Below are 16,232 nucleotides of genomic sequence, written 5' to 3'. Positions count from 1 at the left end.
TTTGCAGTATGTTATGGATCTCCCGCAATAAGCTCTCCGTTCTCACCTACGTTTGCACAGATGTTCCTGCTTCCGCTTTAAAGAAAGGCAGGCCGCTTTGCCGAGTGTGTCCGCGATGCAATTGTGCAGTGGGTGTGGTGCAATTGTGCAGTGGATCTCAAAGGAGACAACCATATTTTCAGTAAGAGGAGAGGGACGATTGGCTTTTTGTTTTTTGTTTTATTTTTTTATTTCATTTTTTTATAATTGTTTAACAACATTTGAAATTATGCTTAAAAAAAGAGAGTTTTAACGAAAAATTTGTAATACTGTTCACTTTAACGAAAAATCATATTTTTACATTAAAAAGTCAAACCTGGTATTATTCACTTTACCCTTTATTTTGTCCTTATTCTTAAAATTCAAAATTTTCAAACCTTTTTCATTAGTTTTTCTTTAAAATGATGGAGCTTCCAAGAGAGAGAGAGAGAGAGAGAGAGAGAGAGAGAGAGAGAGGTGAGAGAGAGAAGGTTAGCAATACTAGTTGATTGCTAGTGTGCCACTCTAGCTCGATATTTTTTTTTTTATGAATTAGTATGATATGACAAATGCACACTTGTAACAGAAAATAACATATTTGTCACATTTATATGGAGTGGAAAATAGTTTGCTTTTCTCTATTTTAATCGGAAAACGTCTTTTGTGGTTTTTATTTCTGATTTTTAAATTGAATAAATATAAGAAGAATGAAAGTATAGAATGCTGGAGAAAAGTTTTAATTTTTACATTGAATAAAGTAAAAGAGAATGAAAATAATGAATGCCGAAGAAGAAAAAATGTATGCAGAAGTCACAAATGCTTTAATCTAGTTAGCTAAACACAAGTACTAAACTATTTCTGGAACTAACTATTTATGAAACTCAACACAGGTACACTATTTACGAAACTAACTATTTATGAAACTCAACACGGGTACACTATTTATGAAATTGAAAACGATTACACTATTTATTAAATTGACCATTTATGAAACTCAACACATGTACACTATTTATGAAATTGAAAGTGAGTACACTATTTATGAAACTCAACATGGGTACACTATTTATGAAATTGACCATTTATGAAACTCAACAAGAGTATACTATTTATGAAACTAAAAACGGGTACACTATTTATGAAATTAACGATTTATAAAACTCAACATGAGTACATTATTTATGAAAATGAAAACGGGTACACTATTCTGAAACTAACTATTTATGAAACTAAAAACAAGTACGCTAAAACTGACTATTTGTGAAACTGAAAACAAGTAGGCTATTGGGTCTAGCGTAAGATCGAAGTCGTTAGCTTGTGGGTCTAGTGGTGTCACTCTTTTCTTCTTCCTCCCTGCCCTATCTAGGGAATGGTAATCATCCAAGCATATTACTGTCATGATGTTGTTGATGAACATGTTGGAGTCGATCAGCCTGAAATATGCATTTGACAACTTCGCAATCAATTCCAACTTCAATGGATTGAAATTTGAGATAAAAACCCACATCTCACCGAAATTTGTAGAAGGAAATCATAGAGAGTATTGTATTTTTTATTTATTGTTTTTGAAAATCATCGCTCAAGTTTTGATTGGATTTCGTAGACCCATCAAACCCTTCACACCATAAAAAATCATCGTAAAAAGAAAAGAGAAATCATACATTCCCAATTCATAAAAAAAAAAAAAAAAAAAAAAAAATTACATGGATACACAAATACACAGAGACCACAACAGAATTCATTACAAACATGGATGAATTTACATCAATGAAGCACTGATGATTTTGCCATAAACATCACATAGATTACATGACAAAGTCAAAAGCGAATCCGAAGCTACAACACCGACAAAAGAAGGAAGGGATGGAGTTTTTTTGCTTACCTTTTCATTCATGAATTCGCAAACCTCGAGATCTCCGCCGTTTGTTTGTTCATCCAATTTGAAGCCATGGCCTAAAATCAAAAGTCCTACACAGCAACAACATGCATGAGTAATATATTAAGCTTTTCATTCCAATTCTTTGAACAATAACATTAAAGATGAAGGATGGCAAATTCTTACCTTTGCGATGTTGACATTTGTATTTTACGTAGGATCCCTAATTGAAATGTAATCCCGTGTATTCTCTTGTAATCACTTGTAATTAGTTCTCTTTCCATTTATGTTAGGGTTGTACACCTAAGTACCTCTTATTGAGAAGAATATATAACTATTCAAAGCATTCTCTTCTGACACCAGAGTCAGGTTAAGAAAAATTTTAAAAAATTATTATTGCAATTTGTCTGGAGAACCCAACATCAGAAATCGCCGTGCAGCCAGTTATGCCGCGCACCGTGAATCCAGCGAGCAACGTCGTCGTTGCTAATCCGAGTCCACCGAAGACCACTGCGCATCCAGTTATGTATTGTGCCAGTCCAACCAGACAGGGACGCCGTCGTTGCTGATTGAAGTTCACCGAACCAATCCCTACATCCACTCGCCACGACCCAATGCTGCATCACGTACCCACGAATTGAGACCCAACCCAGAAATCTTGCCGCTGCAAAAGACAAAACTCGCGAATCCGTCTTCGAACCAACCCAGATTTGTTACCCATCGTTGTTGAGCCGCTTCGGCTAAAATCATTGTAGACATCAAAATTTCGGTGAAATGAATGTTGACCAATAATTAAAATTTCAACGCTCACGTATCACATAAATTTTACATGTAGCGTGTGACTGAACGAAAAATCGAAATAAATTGGAAAAGTCATCAAATAGGACACGTGTCAATACCTGGCAGAAATGATTTATTTCATCTGATTATTTAAATCCAAAAATCAAGTTTTGGAATTCTATAAATAGGAGGCCAAAGGCATTCATTTTGGGAGGGAAAAGAAGAAAGGAAGGAAGAAAGAAAAAAAGAAGGAAGAAAGAAAGAAAGGAAGAAAGAAAGAAGCCTTGAAACTCTAAAGCTCTCAAGCAAATCCCGAAGAATCAAGAAAGCACTCTTCGTTCATCGTTCATCATCCGTTCATCCTTCAAGATCAAGCCCCAACGGCCCTTGAAGATTCATTCATCATCCGTTCATCCTTCAAGATCAAGCCCCAACGGCCCCTTTGGATCAAGAACCTCAACAAATCCACACATCCAATCAACCTTCAAGATTAAGCCCAGAAGCCCTTGAAGATCCGCTCATCCATCAACCTTCAAGATCAAGCCCCAACAGCCCTTGAAGAACTTCCACCAACTCAAGATCAAGCCCCGACGGCCCTTGAAGAAAGTGTTCATCGTTCATCATCCATCAACCTTCAAGATCAAGCCCCAACGGCCCCTTTGGATCAAGAACCTCAACAAATCCACACATCCAATCAACCTTCAAGATTAAGCCCAGAAGCCCTTGAAGATCCGCTCATCCATCAACCTTCAAGATCAAGCCCCAACGGCCCTTGAAGAACATCCACCAACCTTCAAGATTAAGCCCATAAGCCCTTGAAGATCCGCTCATCCATCAACCTTCAAGATCAAGCCCCAACGGCCCTTGAAGAACTTCCACCAACTCAAGATCAAGCCTCGACGACCCTTGAAGAAAGTGTTCATCGTTCATCATCCATCAATCTTCAAGATCAAGCCCCAATGGCCCTTGAAGAACATCCACCAACCTTCAAGATTAAGCCCAAAAGCCCTTGAAGATCCGCTCATCCGTTCACCTTCAAGATCAAGCCCCAACGGCCCTTGAAAAAACTCCCACCATTCTTCAAGATCAAGCCCAACGCCCCTTGAAGATTCATTCATCAACTGTTCATCCTCAGATCAAGCCCCCGACGACCCTTTGGATCAGCAACTCATCTACAAACCTACACCCTACGAAGATAGAATCAGAGGACCAAATTACAAAGAGATTGTAACCCCAAAATCATTAATACAAAATATATATTTTGTACACGTATTCTTGTCGCTTGTTTCAGGAATTTCTCGTGTTTACAAATTTGGCACGCCCAGTGGGACTATCTCTACCTCTCATCTCTATCCTCAAATCATCAAAAACGCAAATGGCATCAAGAAAGGATCAAGCTATTCCTGCAATCAAAGCAAAGAACAAGAACATCATCGCCGCAAGTGGTGATATTTCGGGCATCATAACCCGAAGTAAGGCAAGAGATCTTTTTGCCGCAGCTTCCGCCCCTGCATTAACTCTGTCAAAGGAACAAGAGCACCTGAGGTACGAGCCTGTGATCACCCTAGCCTCGCTAAGGGCATCAAAAGGGGAGAGCCCAAAGAAATACTCAGAGTCCCTACTCTCCGACGCTGATTCGAGCGGCAGTACAACCATGCAAGTCATGACCACTGAAGCAACTTCAATCGAGGAGCAGCTAGCTCAGATGAATGAAGCAATAGCAAAGCTCACACGAACTGTGGAAGAGAAGGACTTGCAGATTGAAGCACTTGTCAACCAACTAGATGCGCTGCCCGACGTGAAAGTTGACCCAATTGTTGGCCTATTAAAGAAAGAAGGCGACGAAGAAGAGGAGCCTCCAGCAGAGAAAGTCGAAGAGAAGCTGAAACTAGACCAAGCAACGGCGTCCATGGGATCTCTCTCTATCCAGCAACTACAGGAGATGATTGCAAGCACTATCAAGACACAGTACGAAGGAAGCTCGCATGACTCCGTACTGTACTCAAAGCCTTACTCCAAGAAGATTGATGCTTTGAAGATGCCAAGGGGTTATCAGCCCCCAAAATTCATGCAGTTCGATGGAAAAGGCAACCCGAAGCAACATGTCGCCCATTTCATTGAAACTTGCAACAATGCTGGGACAGAGGGAGACTACCTCGTCAAACAGTTCGTGCGTTCGCTGAAAAGTAACGCTTTTGACTGGTACACTGACCTCGAACCTGAGTCTATCAACAGTTGGGACCAGCTAGAAAGGGAATTCCTCAACCGTTTCTACAGCACTCGTCGTACTGTAAGCATGCTAGAGCTGACCAGTACAAAACAGTGGAGAGATGAACCTGTCGTCAACTACATAAATAGATGGCGCTCATTAAGTCTGGATTGCAAAGATCGGCTTTCTGAAACCTCTGCCATTGAGATGTGTGTTCAAGGCATGCACTGGGGGTTACATTATATCCTCCAAGGCATAAAACCCAGAACATTCGAAGAGCTAGCAACTCGTTCCCACGACATGGAGCTGAGTATCGCTAATCACGGGAAAAAGGGGCCGATTACTAACTTCAATAAGGATAAAGTATTCGCCCCAAATGTAGACAAGACCGGGAAGAAGCCTGCTAAGGAAGCTTTCACCGTCAACACTATCCCCATCAAGACCTCCTCAGCGCCTATCAAGACCTCCTCAGCGCCCATCAAGACCTCCTCAGCGCCCATCAAGATCTCCTCCAAGAAGAAAGCGAAGGAAATAAAGACAAGTGAGCCTCCTCGCACCCAAGACAGATACAAGAGCACCTTGAGAGAGTTGGAACAGAAAACGTACCCGTTTCCTGACTCTGACATGGCTGCCATGTTAGATGACTTGCTGGAAAAAAAGGTGATTGAACTACCCGAATGCAAGCGTCCTGAAGAAATGAATCGCACAAACGATCCTAGGTACTGCAAGTACCATCGTATTGTGAGTCATCCTGTTGGCAAGTGCTTCGTTCTTAAAGAACTCATCATGAAGCTGGCACAACAAGGGCAAATTGAGCTCGATCTTGAGGAAACGGCCGCAACGCATACCACCACAATTGCGTTTGGATCGTTTAATCCTGTGCCTCTCCAAACGACACCTGACCGTTCCCGTGAATGCTCAAGTTGCACGGCACCCCCTACACAACCATCACTGGAGAGAAGCCAAGATGCACATGCTGATGATGAAGAAGGATGGATTTTGGTAACCTACAAAAAGACAAGGAAACCAAGACCACCAGTCATACAGCCAAATGTGGAACAAAGAAGAAATCACCACGGCCGCAACAATGCGAAGTCTAAAAGAAACATAAAGCATAATAAAACAACATATGCTAGGGAACCTATGGAGCAGGAGCCACGCATTCCCGTTTCCTTGCGTGAGTACTTCCCGAATGACTTTTTGCAACAGTGCACTACCATGGCCTGTCACATGGTTGAAATAGAAATAGAAGAGCCCTTAAAAGGCAAAGCTATCACCACTGAGGTAGAAAAGACCCTCACATCTGAAGAAGGTCTGCCAACACACTTTAGCATCGAGGAAGCGCTACCATTGCCAAAAAAGATACGAAGAGCACTAGCAGCAGTCCTAGCAGGTCCCGACGACCACGAAGTGCGAGAAAGTAACGACGAAGGCTTGAAGCTTCAGCCACATGAATGTGCCACATGTTGTGCCACCCATGACACAATTAACTTCACTGACGAAGACCTACTGCTGGGATCAAAGCCTCACAACCGTCCTCTCTTCGTCTCAGGGTACGTAAGGGAATACAAAGTCAACCGCATGCTTGTGGATGGTGGGTCGGCCATAAACATCATGCCAAAATCAACAATGACCATAATCGGCATCAAGGTGAATGAACTATCCCTGAGCCGTCTGCTGATCCAGGGTTTTAACCAAGGAGGACAAAAGGCGATGGGCATGATCCGAGTAGAGATGACCATTGGTGAGCTCAAATCAAGCACGATATTCCACATGATTGATGCAAGAACTTCCTACAGCTTGCTCTTAGGAAGACCTTGGATCCACGCAAATGGGGTAGTGCCGTCCACCCTTCACCAATGCCTAAAATTTTACCGAGAAGGGGTGAAGGTGATCCAAGGTGATACCAAGCCATTCACCGAAGCCGAATCACACTTTGCAGATGCCAAGTTCTACATGGATGAAGACATGGTACTCGAAGCCCTGCCGGAAGATATCAGATCCACGGGCAAAGCAGCACCTACAAAGCAGGAGTGGCAAGTCATGCCTAAAAAGCAAAAGGAGCAGACTGTGCCATCTTCAAGCAAAGACGATGATGAGTTTGCTAAACCTGCAACAACCAAAGGGAGTAGGACGCCGTCAGAAGGACCGAACGCACCCATATTTCGATATATCCCGATGTCAAGAAGAAAGAATGGTCAATCTCCATTCGAAACTGAAACAAGAAAAACCGACACACAGTGGCACGCGAATAATGTGAAGTTGCTCAAGACAAATGCAGTTTTACCTTTGACACAGCTAGGGGGTGCTAAGGTCGCAAGACTACCACAAGGCTTCATAAAAGCTCTACCAAAGAAGGTGGAATCAAGCTTTCTTCCAACCAAAAGGACCGAGGAAGGTTTCGACCCTAACGCCTACAAACTCATGTCAAAGGCCGGGTACGACTTCACTTCTTCTGTGGTGGCTGGAAAGAAGGTTTCAAACACCGTCAATGACGAAGAACGTAACCTTACCAAAACTCAAAAGAAGTTGAAGGAGCATGGTTACGGAGTTGACAACAACAAAGCCGGACTTGGTTTCACACCAAATGCACCTGTGATGATTTCAAACAAAGCGAAAAACACTAGCGCTCAACACATCAGCGTGAGCATTGAACAAGACCAAGAAGAGCCTAAACCCTCCCCTCGGACGTCGGTCTTCGATAGGATGAGCCATTCAAGCTCCAGAACGTCAGTGTTTAATCGCATTGGTGGTCAAGACCAAACCTCTGTCTTTAAGAGGCTTAACGCGCCAACATCCCAAAACTCTGTTTTTGAACGGTTGTTAAAGCTTAAGAAACAAAGCAGCACAGTTATCTCTCTTCTGCGACGATCAGCTTCAGAAAAATTTGAAGATAATGAGAAGCCTTTTGGAAAAAGGAAGACAACACCAAAGGAAGAAAAGCTCGATGGGTTAGGAGAAAAAGATGACGTTCGAAGCTTGATTCCTTCAAGGATGAAGCGCCAAGCAATCTTGGAGGTCGACACAAAGGGACCACTGAAAGTGAGAAGGCGTACTATCATCCACACCAGACAATCCTTATGCCAACAAGCTCAAGAAGACAGCACTGAAGAGGAGATCCAAGATGTTTTCCACATCACGGTTCAAGAAGGTAAAGAAGACGAAATCCCCGAGGAAGATGTCACTGCTGCACCACCACAGCTCGAAGATGGGGGGCAAGCCACAGTGGATGATCTCAAGGAACTCAACTTAGGTACAAGCAAGGAACCAAAGCCTATCTTCGTAAGTGCATTATTAAGTACAGATGAGATAGAGGAGTATTATCAGCTGTTGTTAGAGTACAAAGACGTCTTTGCCTGGACCTACAAAGAAATGCCCGGCCTGGACCCTATCATCGCTGTTCATCATCTTGCGGTCAGGCCTGGAACACGACCGATAAAGCAAACTCAAAGACGCTATCGATCTGAGCTTATCCCACAAATCGAGGTCGAGATCGACAAGCTAATCGAAGCAGGCTTTATTCGAGAAGTGCAATACCCCAAGTGGATCTCCAACATCGTCATTGTCCTTAAGAAATCAGGACAAATACGTGTTTACGTAGACTTCCGGGACCTCAACGATGCTTGCCCAAAGGACGACTTCCCCTTGCCAATCATTGAAATCATGGTGGATGCAACCACTGGCCATGAAGCATTATCATTCATGGATGGTTCTTCTGGGTACAATCAAATTCGCATGGCCCTCGAAGACGAGGAGTTAACAGCTTTTCGTACTCCAAAAGGTATCTATTGCTACAAGGTGATGCCCTTTGGCCTAAAGAACGCTGGAGCTACGTATCAACGCGCAATGCAGAAAATCTTCAATGACATGCTACACAAGAACGTAGAATGTTACGTAGATGATGTGGTGGTTAAGACAAAGAAAAGATCAGACCACTTAAAGGATCTGCGAATAGTGTTCGAAAGGCTGCGAAAATACAACCTCAAGATGAACCCGTTAAAGTGTGCATTTGGCGTCACCTCTGGAAAATTCCTCGGCTTCATCGTCAAGCACCGTGGTATTGAAGTAGACCAATCAAAGATCAAGGCCATTCAAAGCATGCCCGAGCCAAGAAACCTGCACGAGCTGAAAAGTCTACAAGGACGGCTAGCCTTTATTAGACGCTTCATCTCCAACCTCGCAGGGCGTTGTCAACCGTTCAGTCGCCTTATGAAGAAAGATGTCCCATTCGTATGGGACAAAGCGTGCCATAATGCTTTTGAAAGCATAAAGAAATATTTGTCAAGTCCACCTGTCCTGGGGGCACCTGTGCCCGGGAAACCACTCATATTGTATATTGCTGCTCAGGAAAATTCAATCGGAGCACTCTTGGCGCAAGAGAATGAATCCCAAAAAGAAGGAGCACTGTACTACCTCAATCGGACTCTCACCGGCGCTGAGTTGAACTATTCCCCAATAGAAAAGATGTGCCTCGCTTTGGTGTTTGTCATTCAGAAACTCAGACATTACATGCATGCTTACACCATCCACTTGGTTGCTAAAGCTGACCCTGTCAAATACGTTATGTCTAAGCCAGTCTTGACGGAGCGACTCGCTAAATGGGCTTTGCTTCTTAATCAATATGAGATCATCTACGTCTCAGCTAAAGCCGTCAAGGGACAAGTGCTAGCAGACTTCCTTGCCGATCATCCAATCCCGGCTGATTGGAAAATCTCAGACGACTTGCCTGACAAAGAGGTGTTCTACATCAATATTTTTCCGACATGGACGATGTTCTTCGATGGATCCGCACGAGCAGACGGAGCGGGGGCAGGAGTAGTATTCATGACGCCACAAAGGCAAATACTACCTTACTCCTTCCAACTGAATGAGCTATGCTCCAACAATGTTGCTGAGTACCAAGCATTGATAATCGGGCTTCAAATGGCGATCAACATGGAAATCACAGCTCTTAAGGTGTATGGCGATTCCAAGCTCATAATCAATCAACTCTTAACTGAATATGAAGTGAGGAAAGATGATCTCGTCCCATCCTTCCGGCTAGCGACCCAACTGCTACGAAAGTTCGAAGCTGTGACGCTGGAACATGTGCCAAGAAAGGAAAATCAAATGGCAGACGCTCTCGCCAATCTAGCCTCGAGTATGACACTAGGAAAAGATGAAGTAGCAGACGTGCCAGTTTGCCAAAGGTGGGTGATTCCGCTCGTTAATGAAATGTCACTAGATGATACAAATGTCATCTCAGTACTTTCAGTTGATGCTGAAGAGTGGAGACAGCCGCTGATCGACTACTTAGAGGACGGAAAGCTTCCAGATGATCTTAGACATCGTTCCGAAATACGTCGACGAGCACCTCGCTTCCTTTACTACAAAGGAACACTCTACCGACGCTCTTTTGAAGGAGTACTCCTGAGATGCCTAGGTGAGGAAGAAGTTAATCAAGCCATGGAAGAAGCACATTCAGGTGTGTGTGGGGCACATCAGTATGGACCAAAGCTACATTTCTGGCTTAAAAGAATGGGTTACTACTGGCCAAGTATGGTGAAGGACTGCCTGGAACACGCCAAAAGGTGCCAAGCCTGCCAGTTCCACGCCAACTTCATACATCAACCGCCTGAACCATTACACCCTACAGTTGCTTCATGGCCGTTCGACGCATGGGGATTGGACGTTGTAGGACCAATTACGCCAAAGTCATCTGCAGGGGAAGCTTACATCCTAGCTGCAACAGATTACTTCTCCAAGTGGGCTGAAGCCATACCTTTAAGGGAAGTAAAAAAGGAAACTGTTGTTCGTTTCATCAAGGAGCATATCATCCACCGATATGGGGTGCCTCGCTACATTATCACTGACAACGGAAAGCAGTTCTCCAACCGACTCGTGGACGAGCTTTGCGACAAATACAAGTTCAAGCAGCACAAGTCTTTCATGTATCATGCTCCGGCCAACGGCCTGGCAGAGGCATTCAACAAGACGTTGTGCAACCTCCTGAAAAAGGTAATCGGCCGAACAAAGAGAGACTGGCATGAAAGAATAAGTGAAGCACTTTGGGCATATAGGACTACACATAGGACTCCTACCCGAGCTACACCTTATTCTCTTGTATATGGCGTAGAAGCTGTTCTACCGCTCGAAAGTCAAATCCCCTCACTAAGGATGGCTATACAAGAAGGCTTGACTGATGAAGAAAATGCAAAGTTGCGCCTTCAGGAGTTGGAAGCGCTGGATGAGAGAAGGCTCGAAGCTCAACAACACTTGGAATGCTACCAAGCACGGTTATCCAAGGCATTCAACAAGAAAATCCGCCCAAGGTCTTTCCAAGCCGGAGATCTCGTGCTGGCGTTGCGTAGGCCTATCATTACAACTCATAAGACAAAAAGCAAGTTCACATCAAAGTGGAATGGACCCTACGTGATACAAGAAATCTACACCAATGGCGCCTACTTAATCATGGCAGAAGACGGGTTAAGGATCGGCCCCATCAACGGCAGATTTTTGAAGCGCTACTACCCCTAAAGCAAACGCACCACGCTCCTGGCCCGCAAGAGCATAAACTGTGTTCGGCAAAATCATCATCAAAACCATCACTCATTTGAACTACGTCTTGACTTGATCCCTTCTCAACCAAGGGTACGTAGGCAACTTGAAACTTCAAAACTTCAAGTACAGTCACATCACCAACAAAAACACAAACACTTTGAAGAAAAAAGCGAATTCAAACTATGAATACTTTATTTCTTTAAAGGAATGATTTGGTTACAAAGCCGTATTACAAGGGTGAGCATCACACCAACGTCACTACCGAGGAAAGTTGTGACCAAAAGACACTACACAGCATAAACTCGCTGGAGTCTTTTGCACAACCACACACGATAAAAGTGACACTTTGGGACAAGCTTCAAGTAGCAGTGGTAAAGAGCCCACGACAAGCAGTAAGGTCAATGTGCACAACAAAGTCACCGCCGAGGGAAAACCGTGACCAAAAGGCATTACACAGCGAAATCCCGCTGCAGTCTTTTGCACAGCACCACATGGTAAAAAGTGGTGCACTGCAAACAAGCACCAGGCAAAGAGTACAGTTGCACCCACATCCTGCTCACTCCGTCACCAATTCCAAATTCACAAGAAGCTGCCACCAATGGTAAACCTGGGTAATCCGTCAAAACAACAAGGAAAGCCATGAATGCAGTGAGAACCTGTGTAAAAAAAAATATAAATAAATAAAAAATTATAGTTTCTTCCCAATTAAAAAAATATATATATATATATATATATGTATGTGTGTGTGTGTATATATATATATATATATATAATTTAAAAATAAAAAAAAATGAAAAAAAAAAAAATCGATAAAAAAAAAAAAGGGGCTGGCCCCAAAACTTTTTATTCCTCTTCCCAAAGTTAACAAGCCCAGCTACAAATTCGGGCCCAACTCTCAAAGCCCATCCTCACTCGGCTCCAAGCCTTCATCTCTGTTTGTCTCTCTTAAATTTCCCAATCCAATTTGATCACCAACAACAATCAGCCGAGGAGCACTCGACTGCTGAAAGCAAAGGGATACTGCAACCTGCAGGAAGGAAGGATGTCGAAGCAGGGTGAGGTCGTATGCGTTACCAGTGGAAGCGGCTGCATCGGATCCTGGCTCGTCCGTCTCCTCCTCCACCGTGATTACACCGTCCACGCCACCGTCAAGGATCTCAAGGACGAGGGCGAGGATTGCTGGACAGACATTGACTACTGCAAGCAGAAGAGATACCTAGAACAGCGAGGCTACGACTTGTGAGCTTCGCTGCGAGTGCGTCCCCGGAAAATTCATCAGTTTCTTCCGATCTTGATCCGAAAAACTCACCAGAGTCCGCCGGAAAATCGAATAAGTTAAAGATCGATCGTTCCTCGTTCGAAGACGTCATCTCAAGCGCTAGCCTCCTCAATCGCGTCTCCTCCTCCACCTCTTTGCACAGCTGAATCAGAGTGCCCATCTGATAAAAACGGGTCGGGTCCGTGTCGGGAACCGGCTCGGAAGGAGACAGCATCAAGCTCACCGAAGGCGAAGGGGTGGTGGAGGACGTGGATGACGTTGTTGACGACGGGTTAATGTTCATCCACGGAGGCATAACGGAAGGTGCAGTTACGGACGTCGCGGTGGAGCCGACCGACCCGAGTGAAAGTACCGAGTCGGGTTCTTGCGTCATGGGGGTGGACTGGAACCCAGCACCGTAAACCTTTGGCTGGACGACGTATTTCCCGGCGAAGGTTTTCAGTATGTGGTCGTAGGGACCCTTAACGGCCTTCTCCGGAGATCCAATTCTGGCGACCGCAATATTCATATCCGGTGGCAGCTGGGTCGACGACGACGATGTACTGCACAGAAGGTGTTTGTTCTTTTGCCTCTGAGACTGCAACTTGAGCTGCTTCTCCTTAAAGACCTCCCACCATTTGCCGAGGCGCTTAGGGGTGCGGCCGGGGAGCTCGGCGGCGATCTTCTTCCACTTATTGCCGTGCTTTGCCTGGAGGGAGACGATGAGGGCCTGCTCCTCTGGGGTGAGCGAGCCCTTCTTCAGGCCGGGCTTCAGTTAGTTCTTCCACCGCTCCAGGCAGGACTTGGGGTCACGGAGGAGGTGCTTTCCCATCCGCTGGGAGACCAGGCTCCGACTTTGGGAGCTGCAAAGGAAGCTGGGCGTGGCTTGAGAGTCCGAGAGGTCACTCCTCCTTCGATCATCGACCTCCTCACTCTGGCCACCATGATCAAAATCGGCGAAGAAACTTCAGTGACCGCCGTCAAACGACTAGCCGGTCGTGAAGCTCGACGCTTTGCACTACCTCAAGCTCTGGCTGCTTCTGCACCTCCGACATGGCTGCTGCCTTTGAATGTGATCAACAAAATCAAAGTTTATCAACTCACACTCAAAGATCTCATCCGTCTGCTTGCCTCTGCTGCTGCCTTTGAATGTGATTGACAAAATCAAAGTTTGTCAACTCACACCCAAAGATCTCCTCCGTCTTCTCTCGGACTCGCCTGGGTTTTCACCCACGAACTCAGCCTTGCAGATGGCCTTATAAAGACAAAAAAAAATAATAATAATAATAAAAAATAAAAAAAAATAAAAAATAAAATAAAAATAATAAAAAATAAAAAAAGTAGCAATGATGATGCCGGAAGCATATTTCAAAAGAATAATAAATAAATAAAAAAAAAGCAGCAATGATGATGCTGGAAGCATCTTTCAAAAGAATAATAAAAAATTAAAAAAAAAAAGAAAAAATATATATATATGTATAATAAAAACAATGATTGTGATTCTGGAACCATGTGCAAAAAAAAAAAAAAAAAAAAATATATATATATATATATATATATATATATATAATAAAAAGAAAGGAAAAAACAATGGTGGTGCTTTTGGCACCATCTGAAATATATATATATAAATGAATGGTGGATCAGTGCCACCGAAAGTAAACAAATGAATAAAGAATTGATGATGGACAGTGATGTATATGTTTTATCAGTATTTAGCATAATACACTAAATAAAACGAAGCATGTTCATTGATTTTCGAGAAATTACAAGTGCGAAAAAAAAAAAAAAAAGAAAAAAAAAAAAAAAAAAAGAAAAGAAGAAATGTATCTAACAAAGAAAGAGGAAGATGGAGCCTTCACAAAGGTCGTTCACGTGAAGCCCCACTACTTGGCCAAACTCCAGGAGCGGGAGGCACCGAAGATAGATCATTCGAGGCCCCAATACCTGGTGGAACGCTGGATGATGCAGGAAAAAGGTGTCTCTGGAAGAAAGACGCAAGCCTTTGACGGTCACTTTGAATTCGACCTTGGGATTCTTGCATCTCATCAAGCTTCCTCTTCATGCCCGACGAATAGTTATTTGCAAGCACATGCAAACTTCTATTCTCATACTTAAGCTGTTTAATCTCCTGCTTAAGATCTTCCACCTCTGCCATCAATGATTCCACTTGACGGGACCGAGCAAGCAGGCGTTGGCCCATGTTGGACACAGAGCCCGCACACTGAACACTAAGAGCGAGGGACTCTTGAACGGCCAACTCATCGGACCGTCCTGACAGCAGCCTACTATCTTTTGGAGTAAGGAGGTTCCTAGCTACTATTGTAGCTGTTGTGGCGTCCTGCATCACGGAGTCTTCACCTGTAAGAGGACCGTTAGAAGATAAGAAAGAAGGACACCATACATTACCTTGAAGCGGCGCAACCGGATCATTGCTGAGACTCAATTCTAAGCTAAGGTTCGATGGATTAGCCATTTTTTCAAAGGTGTTAAAAGAGATGGGTGAATGAAGTTAAAACTCAAAAGGCCGGAGATGATTTTCAGGAATGAGCAACCTTCGAAGTGTGCATGTTAGAGGTGATCAATACCTCTATAAAAACGAAGAGGCGCTTGCTCAGAAATCGAAGGGCCGCTTGTTCAAAAGTGAAGAGACATCGCTCTGCAAATCTCAAAAGCTGGATTTTCCGGCGTAAGTTAGGCGACGCTTTCTCGGCTTTCCAGAAAACGCGTTCAACTTTGTCAAAAGATCTCCGACAAAGTTGAAAACACGTGGAGGCTGGCGACGCTTTCGCGGCTTTTCAGAGCACGGGTGCCACTTTGTCAAAAAATCACGTGGAGGTCATCATCGCAGCTACACATCTTTAGCTGACAAGCGCAAAGTTCGGCGACGCTTTCTCTGCTTTTCAGAAAACGCGTGCCACTTTGTCAAAAGAGACGCTCGTTCAGAAATCGAAGAGGCGTCGTTCAGAAATCAAAGAGGCGTATTCAAAGATCGAAGAGTCGTCACTATTTCAAAAAGCCGAATTTGCGGGATCAAAACGTTTGTCGACAAGGGTAAAAGAACAGTACCACCGCTTGCTATTGGGAAATCCCTATATATATGTCGACCTTCATCTTTTATGGCAAGGCAAACATGCAAACAAGAAAAAAAAAATGCCCAACTCTTCCTCACCTCCGAGAGTACACTTCCAGCAAAGCATCTCAAAATGCTCATTTTTCTTCCTCTCCGGGAATACCCTTGCAAACAAATGACACCAAGGCAAAAGTATCTCATATCATCAAGGGCGAAAGCAAAGGTATCTCATATCATGCTTTTCCCCTATCTTTTCCTTTGCCCTTGTTCTCACCTGCCAGGACAAGGACAGAGAAAGCAATATGTCAGAACCTCCACTCAAACTTGCGCTGCCACCAAGAAGTGATGGTCCATTCAAATGCAAGGTTTGCATTCAACTCCTGCATCAGGAACAAATAGTACAAGAGAAGATGCTAAACCTGCATAAGGAAATACCACTTCTGCAAAGGGGAGCAAGTAAGGCAAGTGAAAATGATGC

The 16,232-nt window shown here is 43.9% G+C and overlaps 1 pseudogene; it reads right to left on the bottom strand.

Moving 5' to 3' along the window:
• Nucleotides 1–12,318: 12,318 nt before the first annotated feature.
• LOC125471757 lies at nucleotides 12,319–13,736 on the bottom strand (annotated as a pseudogene).
• Nucleotides 13,737–16,232: the final 2,496 nt, after the last annotated feature.

This window comes from the organism of the source record quoted next, unplaced genomic scaffold (genome assembly GCF_019419815.1).
Source record: "Pyrus x bretschneideri cultivar Hongxiangsu unplaced genomic scaffold, Pyrus_bretschneideri_v1 Contig61, whole genome shotgun sequence".
In the NCBI taxonomy this organism is placed as follows: domain Eukaryota; kingdom Viridiplantae; phylum Streptophyta; class Magnoliopsida; order Rosales; family Rosaceae; genus Pyrus; species Pyrus x bretschneideri.
Note: the sequence above shows the minus strand (reverse complement) of the source record. Positions and strands in the feature narration are given on the sequence as shown.